This window comes from Cupressus sempervirens, chromosome 2 (genome assembly GCF_028749045.1).
Source record: "Cupressus sempervirens isolate cs-2001-9-10 chromosome 2, ASM2874904v1, whole genome shotgun sequence".
Classification (NCBI taxonomy): Eukaryota; Viridiplantae; Streptophyta; class Pinopsida; order Cupressales; family Cupressaceae; genus Cupressus; species Cupressus sempervirens.
Window position 1 is genome coordinate 143271709 of NC_143119.1, and position 13774 is coordinate 143285482.

Sequence of the window (13774 nt, forward strand, 5' to 3'; positions counted from 1 at the left end):
CCATCAAAACTAGAGAATCTTGATGCCATCTTGCATGATATAGAATGATAGAAATTCAACAATTGTGATAATGTAAAGAAACGAACCCTAAAATTTGAAGCTTTTCAAAAGCACTATTCAATATAACAGTATAATAGTAAAGTAATGATTTGAATTTTTGTTAGATTCTTCTTTATATGAAAACCCTTAATCTGCCTATTAAATTGTACAATCCATGCCACAAGAGTGAATTTAAGGACAAATCCATTGGATTACTAAATGTAAGGGTTCTAACAGATTTCTCATTTTCATTTCATAGTTCCCATTGTCCCAATGGTAACTCTCCTTTATTACTGACTTACCTTTCCGTTTTCATCCAGTTTTGGAAAAATAAGAAAGGAGTACTCCCTGGGGAAAAATTTGCTTGGCTAGATTCCACTCAAAATATCCTTACAAATTTAACTAATTTGCTTCCTTTCTATCCCAACACATCTTGTGATCAATTCAAACACTTACCATGCTTGCAGTAGTGATTTTTCATTAGATGCAAAAAATTGCCCTCGAGGGTAGAAAACTAGCAATGGAGAAGGCAATTTCCATTTTTTGCTTATGCTTTTGCTTTACCTTTTTTGCATTAAGCACTTTACTATAAGCCTTTGGAAAACATAAAAAATGCTTTACAAGCAAAAAATGGGGCCCACTAGTAACTTTACCCTTCTATTTAGGCCTTTTCAAAAAACTTACTTCTTGGTTTGAAACCTACCAAAGGAGAAGCTATTTCTGAGTTTTTTGCTGATGCTTGTTCTGATCATCCTGGTGAGTTTTGAGTGATTCCCACTATGAAAACATGATAATACTTTAATGATCCATCCATATTATGACTCACCTTTCCTTGTTTCAGCCTACAAATACCATTTATAGATCTTTGTGGAGTTTCACCTTCGAGGTGCAAAAACCCGCTAAGGAGAAGAAGAAACTTGATTTTCTGCCAGTTCAACTCTCTTTATACTCGGATCAAATGAGGTGCAAGTAAATTCATCTGATGTAGTATTATTCAATAATCTCCATCAAGTAAGGATCTAGACTACCTGCATGACTCATGACAATAAGGAACACCCACCCGGTTATATAATGTGAGAAAAGGAAAAAGATGGAAACTCGATGGAGAAACTTAACACTTGAGGAAGGCAGGACCAACTAACTCGACCAAACTAATCACAATATGAGTTAAATTCTTCACTTTGCAAAATTGGAATATGGTTAAAAAGTGGGGCAACAAGATGATAGCAAAGACAAAGGCAAAAGATGCTACATTGTTGAAGAAGATTTTGATGAGATTGATGATGAAGTAGTCTATGTGGCCATGAAGGATGAATCAGATAAAGATGAAGATGAAGCAACAGCATTGGTAACCTATGTAAACAAGAATGACAAGTGGATCATAGATAGTGGATGCTCACATCACATGATAGGAGATAAAAGTAAGTTCATTAACTTTACTCAGTATGATGGAAATAGTGTTAGATTTGGAAATGATGCTCCATGTCAAATCAAAGGAAAAGGTTCAATTAAATTTATTAAGAAAATTTTATGTGATAATGCATACTATGTTGAAGGACTAAACTACAACTTGTTGAGTGTATCCTAGTTAGGCAATGTAGGTTGCAAAGTAGAGTTTGGAAATAAAAGTGCCAAGATCAATGACACTAATGGAAATCTAATAGGAAAAGGTGAATGAACTAGGAGTAACTTGTTTTACCTAGATATGGAAGATGTAACCTATCTTTTTTTTAGACTTGATGATGTGTGGTTATGGCATAAAATAGTGTGTCATGTTAATTTTGACAATCTAATTAACATCAGCAAAAAGAAGAAGGTAAGAGGGTTTCCCAAATTGAAGAAATCTAAAAACACAATGTGCAAACAATGCCAACTAGGGAAGATGACTAAGTCTAGTTTCAAAAAAAAAACATACACTTCCAAAGAAGTACTAGAGTTAGTCCATACAGACTTATGTGGTCCAATAGAAGTGAAAAGTTACCTAGGAGACAGATACATAATGTTATTTGTAGATGACTATTCCAGGATGATGATTGCTATGTTGTTGAAGAAAAAATTTGGTGCATTTCAAATGTTTAAGTGGTATTTGTTTAGAGTTGAGAAGGAAAGAAGAAAGAGTCTAAAGTGCCTAAGATCATGCGCAAGATGTGAGTTTACATCAAAAGAATTTGAAGTATTCTATAATGAAAAAGGTATCAAGAGGAAAACATCAGCACCAAGAACTCTACCATAGAATGGTATTACTGAAAGAAGGAATAGATCAATGATAGACTGTGTTAGAACCTTGATGATGGAGAAAAAATTTTCTCTAAAGTACTGGAGAGAAGTTGTAAACACTACAGTCTACACATTGAATAGAGTCCAAGTCAATAAAGGTCCAGAAGAAACACCTTTTGAATTGTGGTATGGTCACTCACCTAATGTTAAAAATTTCAAAATCTTTGGTTGTAAATTTTATATTCTTAAAGATACTAGAAATGTCAAGTTTGACGCAAAAAGCAATGAAGGCATATTCCTTGGCTACTCCACTAGAAGTAAGGCATATAAGTGTTTGAATATTAACACTAACAAGATTGTGGAGAGTGCAAATGTAAATTTTGATCAACATGCAGAAGTTCAAGTTGATGGAACTAAACAATTAGAATATTATAGATCTTTGGTATACTTCTATGAAGAAATGACTATTGAAGACAATGTTGCCAATCAAGTTGGAAACTAGCAAAAAAATTTAGTATTAGTCGAGTTATAGAATGTAGAAAATGCACATTCTAATTCTGAGAATAGTACACATGAAAGAAATGATGAAATACTAGATGGAGAAGAGAAAAATGACTCTGAAGTTGAAGGATCAAACATTGAAAGAAGGATAGAACCAAGATTAGCCAAGTATGTAAGAAGACATCACCCTATAGATCAAATCATTGGTGACAAGGATGTCAAACCACTTACAAGGAATAGACTAAGGAATGGATCATGTTTGTTGAGCAAGGTTGTGCCCAAAATAGTGAAGGATGCAAGTTACAAGATGATGACTGGTATAAAGCTATGGAAGAAGAGATAGACTAGATTGAGAAGAACAAAACATGAACCTTAATTCCTAGACCAGCTGATAAGAATGTAATTGGTACAAAATGGGTGTTTAGGAAAAAACTTGATGAGAATGGTGAGATAACTAGAAACAAAGCCATACTAGTTTGTAAAGGTGATGCACAAGAAGGAGGACTAGATTACGGGGAAACAGTTGCCCCTATTGCAAGAATGGAAGGAGTAAGAACATTACATGCATATGTTGCATACAAAGGTTTCAAAGTCTACCAAATGGATGTAAAGTCTTCTTTTCTGAATGGTATATTGGAAGAAGAATTCTACATAGAAAAACCAAAGGGATTTTTTTGATGACAAGAACAAAGATATGGTTTGTAAATTGCAGAAGGCACTTTATGGTTTGAACCAAGCACCAAGAGCATGGTATGAGAGACTGCACAAATATCTTGTGAAGATAGGATTTCAGAGAATAGATGACAACAACAACTTGTATCAAGGTAGAAAAAGATAAAGATATTTTGATATCAGAAATCTTTGTTGATGATATAATATTTGAAGGAAAACATGTTCTATGCAAAGATTTTGTTGATCAAATGAAGCATGAGATTGAAATATCAATGATTGGAGAAATCAAATTCTTTGTTGGATTGCAAGTACATCAATTGAAGCATGGCATATTTGTGGCCCAATCAAAATACATCAAGGAGATACTCAAAACATTTGGATTAGAAGACTCAAAACCAATTGGCACACCAATGGGAACATGACATAAGCTATCCAAGAATGATGAGTCTGCTGAAGTGAATCAAACATTGTATAGATCAATGATTGGAAAGTTGCAATATGTTATATATAGTAGACTAGACATTGCATTAACTATTGGAATAGTGGCAATATTTTCTACAAATTCAAGAGAAAATCATCTAATGGCAGTGAAGAGAATAATGAGGTATCTAAAAGGAACTAATGACTATGGTTTGTACTACAAGAGGAGTGAAAATTTTGAACTAAAAGCCTACACTGATGTAGATTGGGGAGGTAATATTGATGACATAAAAAGCACTAGTGGAGGAGAACTTTTCTTGGGAAAAAGAATGATTACATGGACCAACAAAAAGAAAAGTTGTACCTCACAGTCCACTATAGAAGCTAAATATGTTGCAATTGCTATCAATTGCACCAATATTGTATGGGTCAAACATTTGTTGCAAGGTATGAAGGAAGAAGTAATTGAGCCTATGATACTTTATTGTGATAATACAAGTGCTATCAACATATCAAAGAACCCTATAATGCATGCTAAAACCAAGCACATTGCAATCAAGTATCACTATGTAAGAGAATTGGTGGAAGAAAAAAAAGTGAAGATGGAATATGTTAGCTCAAAGGAATAGATTGTTGAAATCTTCACAAAAGCACTACCTAAAGATGCTTTTGAGTATCTTAGAGGTAATTTATGGGTGATACCCCTAGCTAAGGCTACTTGAAGCAAAAGCAAGACTGCCCTACATCAAATGAGCTGATTGTTGAGATATTACACATTGATGTAGAGGATATCTACTTTAGAATAATTCCTAAGGTAATTGAGGTGATTAAGTTCCAAATTAGTCACAAGAAAGGTGATAGAGGGTGAAATTGAAAAGAACCTACAAATGCTACAATCACATGTTTAGATGCTAAGAACATATGTCTTTGGCATTGCTGTTAAAGAGGGAGAAATATTAAGAAACTGATCAGTTTGGTGAGTAGATCAAGAATGAGGATAGAGGGAGAAGTAGACAAAAATGATCAGCAATTGAAAGAAAAGATGAAGAAGCTAATCAAATAGAGGGAGAGAAGAAAAGAAAGGATACAACAACTTAGAGGGAGAAGTAGAAATGAAGAAATCAGGATAGTAGAGGGAGATGTGAAAACTGATGGTAACACAATTATTTTTTGGCATTTGACTTACTATTCTAACCTAGTTTGCATTTGGTTAAATAGTTTAGTTTGATGGTTGATCAATTTGGTTTGCCATCAATGTCAAAGAGGGAGATTGTTGGAAATCTGATTGAAAAGCTCATTGTTGAAGATCAAAAAGGGAGATTGTTGTTAAAATAATATTTTCAATCATTATTTTATCATTGATGTCAAACTTTTTATTTTTAGGAATGTTGCTTATAAGTTCCAAGTACTATCACTTAGTTGATTGATGAAGAGGATTTGATCAACAATATGTAACAAAAACACCTAAGGGAAAGGTTGACTTATGATGTTGTAATGAAGTGCAAGGATTGGTTAAGACAATGGTTAAATTATGTATTGATAACATACTCAAAGTAATAGAGTTTGGTCACACTTAGAAACATTAGAAAAATAAGTTGTAACAAGGTTGACTGTAAAGCTTAAACTAAGTTCATCAGTGGGTGTCGAGCAAGCTAGTTGAAACTGAGAAAATTTTTAGTTCGAGCCAAGTGAAAGGAAAATCTAGTGTGTGTCGAGTGATCTTTAGGTGTGTCATGTCCCTTTTCAAATAATTAAAAATAATAATCTTTGCTAAGGCAGGCAGGCCCAAAAAGGTGAAGTTTCAGCAAAAGGGGATAAATCTTTGGAAGCAAATGGACTAATAAATGAAAATTATTATTAAAATATGTTTTATTAACCCCTCTTGGACGTGATTTAGGTTTATGCCCTCTTTTAAGGGGTTTGGAGGCATTTTGGGCTCATTCCAGAACTTGATTTTTGCTCATTTCTTTGTTATTCTTCAGAGGCTGCCAAACCTGTGGAGAAGGAGCCCCAAGAACGGGAGTTTGCAGGTTTCCAGGGAGACCCAAGAATGGGAGTTTTTAGGTTTCTAGGAAGGCTAAGGATGAGAGTTTGAAGCCATTCCATGTGCATGCTCATGCAGAGTTTGCCTTTGTGTTGAACAGTGCAGATTTGTGTTTTCGGGTGTGTTTTTTGTAAGAGTTTGGTGTTTCCAGTTGAGTATTTCATATCAGTTTGGGTTGCTGCTGTATATCAGACTTTTAAATGTTAAAATAGATCTGAATATATTTATTTGGATGTGATAATACTTCTGTGATAGATTATTAAGTTTTTGTGGTGATTTCGGGCTATTTTGTGCTATTTTCGAGAGCCCGATGAGCATTATTTTTTGTCCTTCGTTTGGGAGCTATTGTGTGCATGTTATACAGATATGGAAATATCATTTTATAGGCTGTTTTTCTGCTCAAATTTTTGTAAAAATTTCCACTTTCAGATTTATTAATAATATGTGAAGCTGTGAAGTTTTTGGCACTATTTCCGGCATACCCAATTTGGGGTTTATTGAGAAATTGGTGGATCTTTGAAAGATTGGTTGTTTGATTTTGAAAATCTGATTAGAGGCTTGAAATATCACATAAAATTTAGAAAAGGGACATTTCAAGGTGCCAAGTGAAGCTCAAGTGCCAAGAAAAGTATCAAGTGCTGAGCATCAAAAAATCTTAGTTAGTGCCAAGTGAACTTCAGGTGTTGAGCATCAGTAAAAACATAGTTGATGCTGAGTAACATAGTATGTGTCAAGCATCAATATTTCAATAGTGTCGAGCTATTGCATTATTGAAAAATCAAAGATTCACCAAATCTGAGCTAACATAGTTGTTACCTAGAATTTTGTGACATAGTTGGAGGATAAGGATGATGAGCTAATGGTGCAAAATTCTATGTAAACTATTTTGGAGTGAATTCAAGACGATTCTTCATGATGTTTCTAGATGAAACATAATATGGGTTAAATAAAATGAAACATACCTAATCCATACAAATTGAAACTAAAGGAGAGAAGAATCGAGCAGGAAAAGGAATTCCAGACTTCTATTTAAGAAGTCACAGACCAAGAGGCAAGAGCTACTAGAGTGCCAAATTATGAAGTGGTTAGAAGGGTATCAAGGAGAAGACATTTGGGAGAAAGAAGAATAGAGCACAGAGACTTTTCTTCTACAAGTGGTCAAGAAGAGATGATTGCACTTGTACATTGAGCATTGAGACTCAAGGAGAATGAGCTTGAAAGGAGGGCAAGCTATCAAGAGTTATAGAGACTAAATGCTAGGTAGATGAAGAACAACTAAGAAGTGATCTGAGATCTACAAGTTGAGTTGTATTCTATAATCAGGTCAAAATCCCTAATTGTTACTCTCTAGAAATTGTATCAGTTAGGATAGAAGAAAAATTCTATGGACTTAGGTTGGCCTAACAGCCATTTGTAAATCCTTTAACGGGGTGGCATTCCAAGTGAATGTTCTAAAGTCCTCTAACTAGGCCCACTTCTTACAGGGTGGTTAAATCCTTTAACTAGGTCACATTTAATAGTGTGTTGTAGCCTTGAATAGAGCAAGTCTTTCATAGGGCATCACTTCAGAAGAGTAAGAATTGAGTAGCATGTTACTAGTGGTTTTTCCCAAATTAGGTTTCCATATAAATCACTATGTTATGTGTTGATCTTTTATGTGTTATGCTTGCATGTTGATTTACAATAACTTTTTGAATAGGAATATTAAAGCTTGGATGAATGTATGGTTTAATGGGCTCACTACACTTAGTGAAATTTTTTCAATTGAACATGTTGGACCTTGAATAACTGATTCACCCCCCTGCCTTAGTTATTCGAAAGCATTTCTAACAAAAGTTTGAAATGTTTGAGATCTAAAAAAGGAGGAGAATTTACATCAAATGATTTTGAGATATTTTTTAATGATAGAGGAATCAAAAGACAAACATCTACTCCTAGAACCCCTCCACAAAATGGAATTTTTGAAAGGATCTACAATGGACTATGCTAGGACACTCATGATGGAGAAAAATGTTTCTTTGAAATACTAGAGAGTTGTAAATATAACTATTTATACCTTGAACCGTGTACAAGTCAAGAAAGGTACTCATTCAACACCTTTTGAACTATGGTATGGATACTCACCCAATGTAAAATATTTTAAGGTATTTAGAAGCAAATGTTATATTCTCAAAGATTTCAAGAATGCTAAATTAGATGCAAAAAGTGAAGAAGGTATATTTCTTGGTTATTCCACAAGAAGTAAATCTTATAAGTGTTTAAATACTAACATTAACAAAGTTGTGGAAAGTGCAAATGTGAAATTTGATGAATATACAAAAGTATATGATGCTAAACCTTTGAAGGAATTGGAAGACTACAAATCAATTCTATGCTTTTATGAAGGTATACCTATTGATAAATATGTTGTAAATCAAGTTTCAAACCAACATCAAGTTTTAGTGACTATCGAGTTGCATACTATGAATGTTGAGTTGCATTCAGGAACCAAGCTATATTCAGGTGTTGAGTTATAGAATGAAGTTGAGGCACATTCTAATTTAGAGATTAATGTTCATGAAAGAGATGTTGAACTACTTGACAAAGAGGTACGTAGTAATTCAGAAGTTGAGAGACCAAATATAGAAGCTAGAGTTGAACCAAGATTGTCTAAGTATGTCAAAAGACATCATCCTACTGCATAGATCATTGGAAATAAAGATGCTAGACCATTGACAAAGAACAAGTTGAGAAATGATACATGTTTTTGTAGCATGAAAGAACCCAAAATAGAGAAAGATACCTTAGAAGATGTGGACTAGAGTAAATCCATGGAAGAAGAGATTAAACAAATTGAGAAAAATAAGAAAATAAGACATGGACTATAGTTCCTAGACCAAATTACAAAAATGTGATTGGTACTGAGTGGATATATGGAAACAAGTTAGATGAAAATGTTGAAGTCACAAGGAACAAAGCAAGATTAGTTAGTAAAGGATATACACAAGAAGAAGGGATAGACTATGGAGAGTCGTTCGCCCCTGTTGCAAGACTAGAAGGAGTAAGAACTTTGCTTGCTTACTCTACATAAAAAGGCTTCAAAGGTTTTTAAATGGATGTTAAGTTTGCATTTCTAAATGGTATATTGGAGGAAGAGGTTTACACTAGTACATAAAAAACAATATATTACTAAATAAACTACTAAAAATTGTAGATATGTGACTAATTTTAATCACATGACCAATGGTAGTTTATTGCCAAACATTTATCTCCCAAACAAATTTATGACTAAACTATTTTAATCATTTATTAGGTCATTGATTTAGTCCATTGTTGTTGTTATTTGGTAGTTTATTTGGTAGTTTATATGGTAGTTTATTTGGTAATTTTGGTAATTTATTTGGTAGTATATTTGGTAGTTTTTTGGGTAGTATATATGGTAGTATGTTTGGTAATATATTTGGTAGTTGATTCGGTAGTATCTTTCTAGTAGCTTTTTGGGTTTATATATGGTAGTATATTTGGTAGTTTATTTGGTAGCCTATTTGGTAGTATATTTGGTAGTATATATGGTTGTATATTTGGTAATATATTTGATAGTTTATTTAATCATTAGTTGTGTCATATTAGGGTACGGTGGAATTGAACCACCATCCTCCTACTTATAAAGCAGGTGCTCTTCCATTGAGCTAGTACCCTTTAAAGAATAATGCAAAAAAATTGACAAATTTTTCCTCCCAACATTAGATCTAACATGATGATGGTCACTGTAACATGATATACTCTTCTCAAAGAACACAAATTTTAATTATTATGAAAAATAATAATCTAAATCTTTATCAATAATAATTCAACAATTTTAAATTCTTTTGTTCAAGCATTTTAAATTATATTTCATGTCAATTAAACTTCTCCAAATTATTGTAGCGATAGACTCTCATAAAATATAATTTGGATCACTTTGGCCACACACAAGTGTTGTTTCTTGTGCTAACTTCTTAGGAAAAAGATACAAATGATTATACAATTTATGTCAAGAAAATAGACCTTTGTATTAAATAAAAACATCAAACCCCATTTAAAAATCACATCTATTAAAAACTATGAAACACAATCAATTGAAATACTCACTTTTTAACATATGGAGGTGACAAAGGATCAAATATTTTCTCTTCCTTATGCTCAAGTGTTCATTACACCTAATGTTGACATTTATTGAACCTTAGTCTACAAACAACATAAAAATAGGAATTTGATAAAAACAAGGCACATGAAAAGAAAGCTTTTTTATCAATGATCTATAATTAAGTTATTCCTAGTAATAGGAAAAGTGGTGCCAATTCATAAATTAAACAAAGAAGTAAATAATATATTTATGATAAATTGCTTATAAAAACCTATAACAAAAGGAAATAATGAACTAGTAAAGTTTGGTATGCAATAATTATGCTTCACCTGTTGATAACCCCAATTATAGGATAAACCCCAGAACCATACATTGATGGATCCTGAGATGGTTGATCATAACCATAAACTTAATATCTTTGACCATAATGTAATGTCCCCTTTTCACAGCTAGATTTGAATGATAATAGAGCCTAAATACAAAGTTAAACAAAAAATTAAATTAAATATAATCATAATAATAATGTTAATCAAATAAATAATAATACACTATGAAATATTATTATTCAAATTGTTATAATAAACAAAGAAAGTATTGCTAATAATATTACATAATATAATTTATTATTACAAATATGATTAAGAAGTAACATATAACATAATACTATGAATTGTCTATTTTAAGCTGATGAATGGAATTAAAATAAAATATTAAATTATGATTATAATCTTATCTCAAGTCAATATTTTAATATTACAGATATAATAATAAATCTAATTAATTAAAAAAATTTAAAAATAACATATCATTATAAATAAAATAATAACAAACATCAAATAAGATAAAGCTACATGCACTTAGTCACATTGCTTCAAAGGGGTATATATAGAAATGTGATAAGTAGTTTACATTGCTATCACAATTGGACACTTCCCAATAGTCATCTGCATCCACAAAAAATAATCATATCTATTAGATCCAAAATTTGACTATTTTGGAAAAAAATTCAGTGTTTTCAAAGAATGCCCGACTATATTTCCTTATATATGTCCCATTCAAGATAACCCACTTAACATAAAATGATCAACTGCATAAACAAAAAGAAAAAAATTGACGTTCAAAATATTCAAAGTGCAAATCAAATTAGCCCTAAGTGACATCTAGGTTGTAATATCAAGAGGTGTGTTTGTTGATTTCTTTGGTATGTTCTAGCTAATCTCTTTATTAGTTTGAACAACTGCATTAGTTTGTGGAGAAAATGATGTGGATTTGGTTTGTCCTCAATTTACATGGTAAAATATCAAGAAAAAATTGTAGGGATGTACCTTTATTATATTTGCTTCATCCCATATACTCATAATACCTTCCCTAGCCACCTCTAGTGAATACCATAATGGCAGCCTCATATTAGGATCATAGGACAATAAGCTACCAGAATCTCTAGCCATTTTGATTGCTACCAAATTTGCAGACCTACAGGGTTCTGCAATCAAACTAATTGATTCGTAATGGAAAATTTTTGCATGTAATCAGAAATTAATCTATTATCATTAATTGACAAAGTCAAGAATTAGACAGAATTGGATGACAGAACAAAGGCAAATACAGATCATCAATGATTCATCAATAACTTGATGAAAAGTTGAGGCATATTAAAAAATATTTTATGAAAATTTCTAATTTCAATCAATGATTTTTAACATTGCCTATTTGATAAGGTCCACATCAAGTTCTAATGCATCTAATAGCATATTTGCACTAAGATTTTAGAAAAACATGAATTCTCGTTCACTGTCAACTCTTAATGTTACAGATACCAAAGTAGTTTGAGCACTAGGATCAAAATGAATGCCTCTGTGGTCCACCTTATTTTCTTTCATATTATTAGCAAGCATATATCCAAATTCATCTTCACCCACCTGGACACAGATTATCAATGAAAAAAAGAAATGTTTGTAAGTTAACCAACTAAAAGGTTGACCAATTACACATTAATTCAAATTAACTGTTATAAATATGATACACTCTTTTGTCTCAATACATTAAAATTTGAAATGTAAAAATTGTAAGAAAAAATTATGAGTGCAGAGTACATTTCAATCAAGGATTCAATTGACCAAACATTCCATTGTGAATTGGCTTGTTATAGCTCAGACTATCATCATCTTCTACCTTTCCAACAAATGTAGATGAGCCCCCAAGTGATATTGATATGCCAACTGTAACATTGGCAAGAGCTCCTCCAATAACCTTTTTGAATGTAGGTGCTTCTACTAACAACACCCTAGAAATGGTTGGGACAAAATCAATCAACATTTCCCCAAAGCAAAATACAAGGTTAGATGATTTTCCATTACTATCTTTTGCCAAGGCTTTTACAACTGTACAAATACAACATTTGCTGAATTAGTAATGTAGGATGCAATATAGAATAACAAATCATCATTATGAAATGAATTGTCACCCACCTAAAGTCAATTTTATAATATATTGCAGTGCTAATCACTTGTGATGTAGTAATTTTCTAGAGTCCAGTATATATTTGACAACTTTAGAGCAAATATTTGTATGTTGTACCCACAAATCCAAATATGCATGTATAGAATATCCACCAATGCCTACTGAAGCAAGGATAAAGACCAGACATTATGCTATTGGATATGTTTTTCCATTACTCATGTCTAATCAAGCATTAAGTCCAAAATAGCCTAACAATTGTATTGTAAGGCACAATAAAAGAAAAATCCACAAAATACAAAATCAGCATATTGATCAAATTAGTTAGTGTCTAGTCATAGCTAGTATATCCATCAAACCACATAATGAAGCTTTAATGATTTTTCCATTAAAGATGAACCATGTAGTTCATTATATTGTGCATATTTTCTTGATTTTTTAAAAAAATTCTGATTGATGTTTGGTGTTGTTTAAATCTTTAATATGCTCATTTTACTCAACATTATTAACCTACTACAGATAATGGCTAGTAAAAAATATGGGGTGATGATACCTTTTTCATATTATGATTACTCTAGTATCCAATTCTGATGTCTTCAGTATGTATAGTAATATCATACAGTACAACTAGATATATGTGTAGGTGAATCTAATATTTGAGGTTTTTTATCATTCTATGCATGTTATCTCACTTGGATGTGCTGATACAAATAATGAGTGTGCAGACTTTAGCTATAGTAGAAAAATGAAAAGGGGGGAAGGGGAATCCATAAAACCATATTACCACATCAATGTCACTTTCTCTTCCCAAAACACTTAGATTCTTTTTTCCTTTTTCCAAGATTCCCTATGATTAATCAGCTATGAGATTAGGGGTTAGGAAATAAGAGGTTCATTTAGATGCACATCTTAACCCATGTCCTCGTAAATATATAAGCCAATAAAAAACAAAATTCAGATTTCAACCTTATACCCAATTCACACTACTATACATCCTTTACAATTTTTCAAAATTTTAATATGAAAAAAGTCTTCCAACAAGAATACTCTACAATAGATTAATGCCATATGCATGAGACATTTGGCATGGATTATGGTCAGTGTACTTTTCAGATGTAAACACTTGATGAACACAGCTTGTCCAGCAGTAGGAAAGTTTTAAAGAATCCCTTAATAGTCAATCATTGTTTCAATCTTTGACCTCAATAAGAGTATAATTTTTACTATCATGATAAACTTTTCTAGAAATTCTAAAACACATTCAATAACAAAAAGTTTGTATTAGATGCGTTAGATAGTAGACATTAAGCAATTTAACT

At 32.1% G+C, this 13774-nt stretch overlaps 1 non-coding gene and 1 pseudogene across 1 annotated transcript; both read right to left on the reverse strand.

Moving 5' to 3' along the window:
* Positions 1-12374, reverse strand: part of LOC149571441 (putative fructokinase-6, chloroplastic) — a 166456-nt pseudogene extending 154082 nt beyond the window's left edge.
* On the reverse strand, positions 9500-9571 carry TRNAI-UAU (transfer RNA isoleucine (anticodon UAU)). Its single transcript has one exon. It is a non-coding gene; the product is annotated as a tRNA-Ile (tRNA).
* Positions 12375-13774: the final 1400 nt, after the last annotated feature.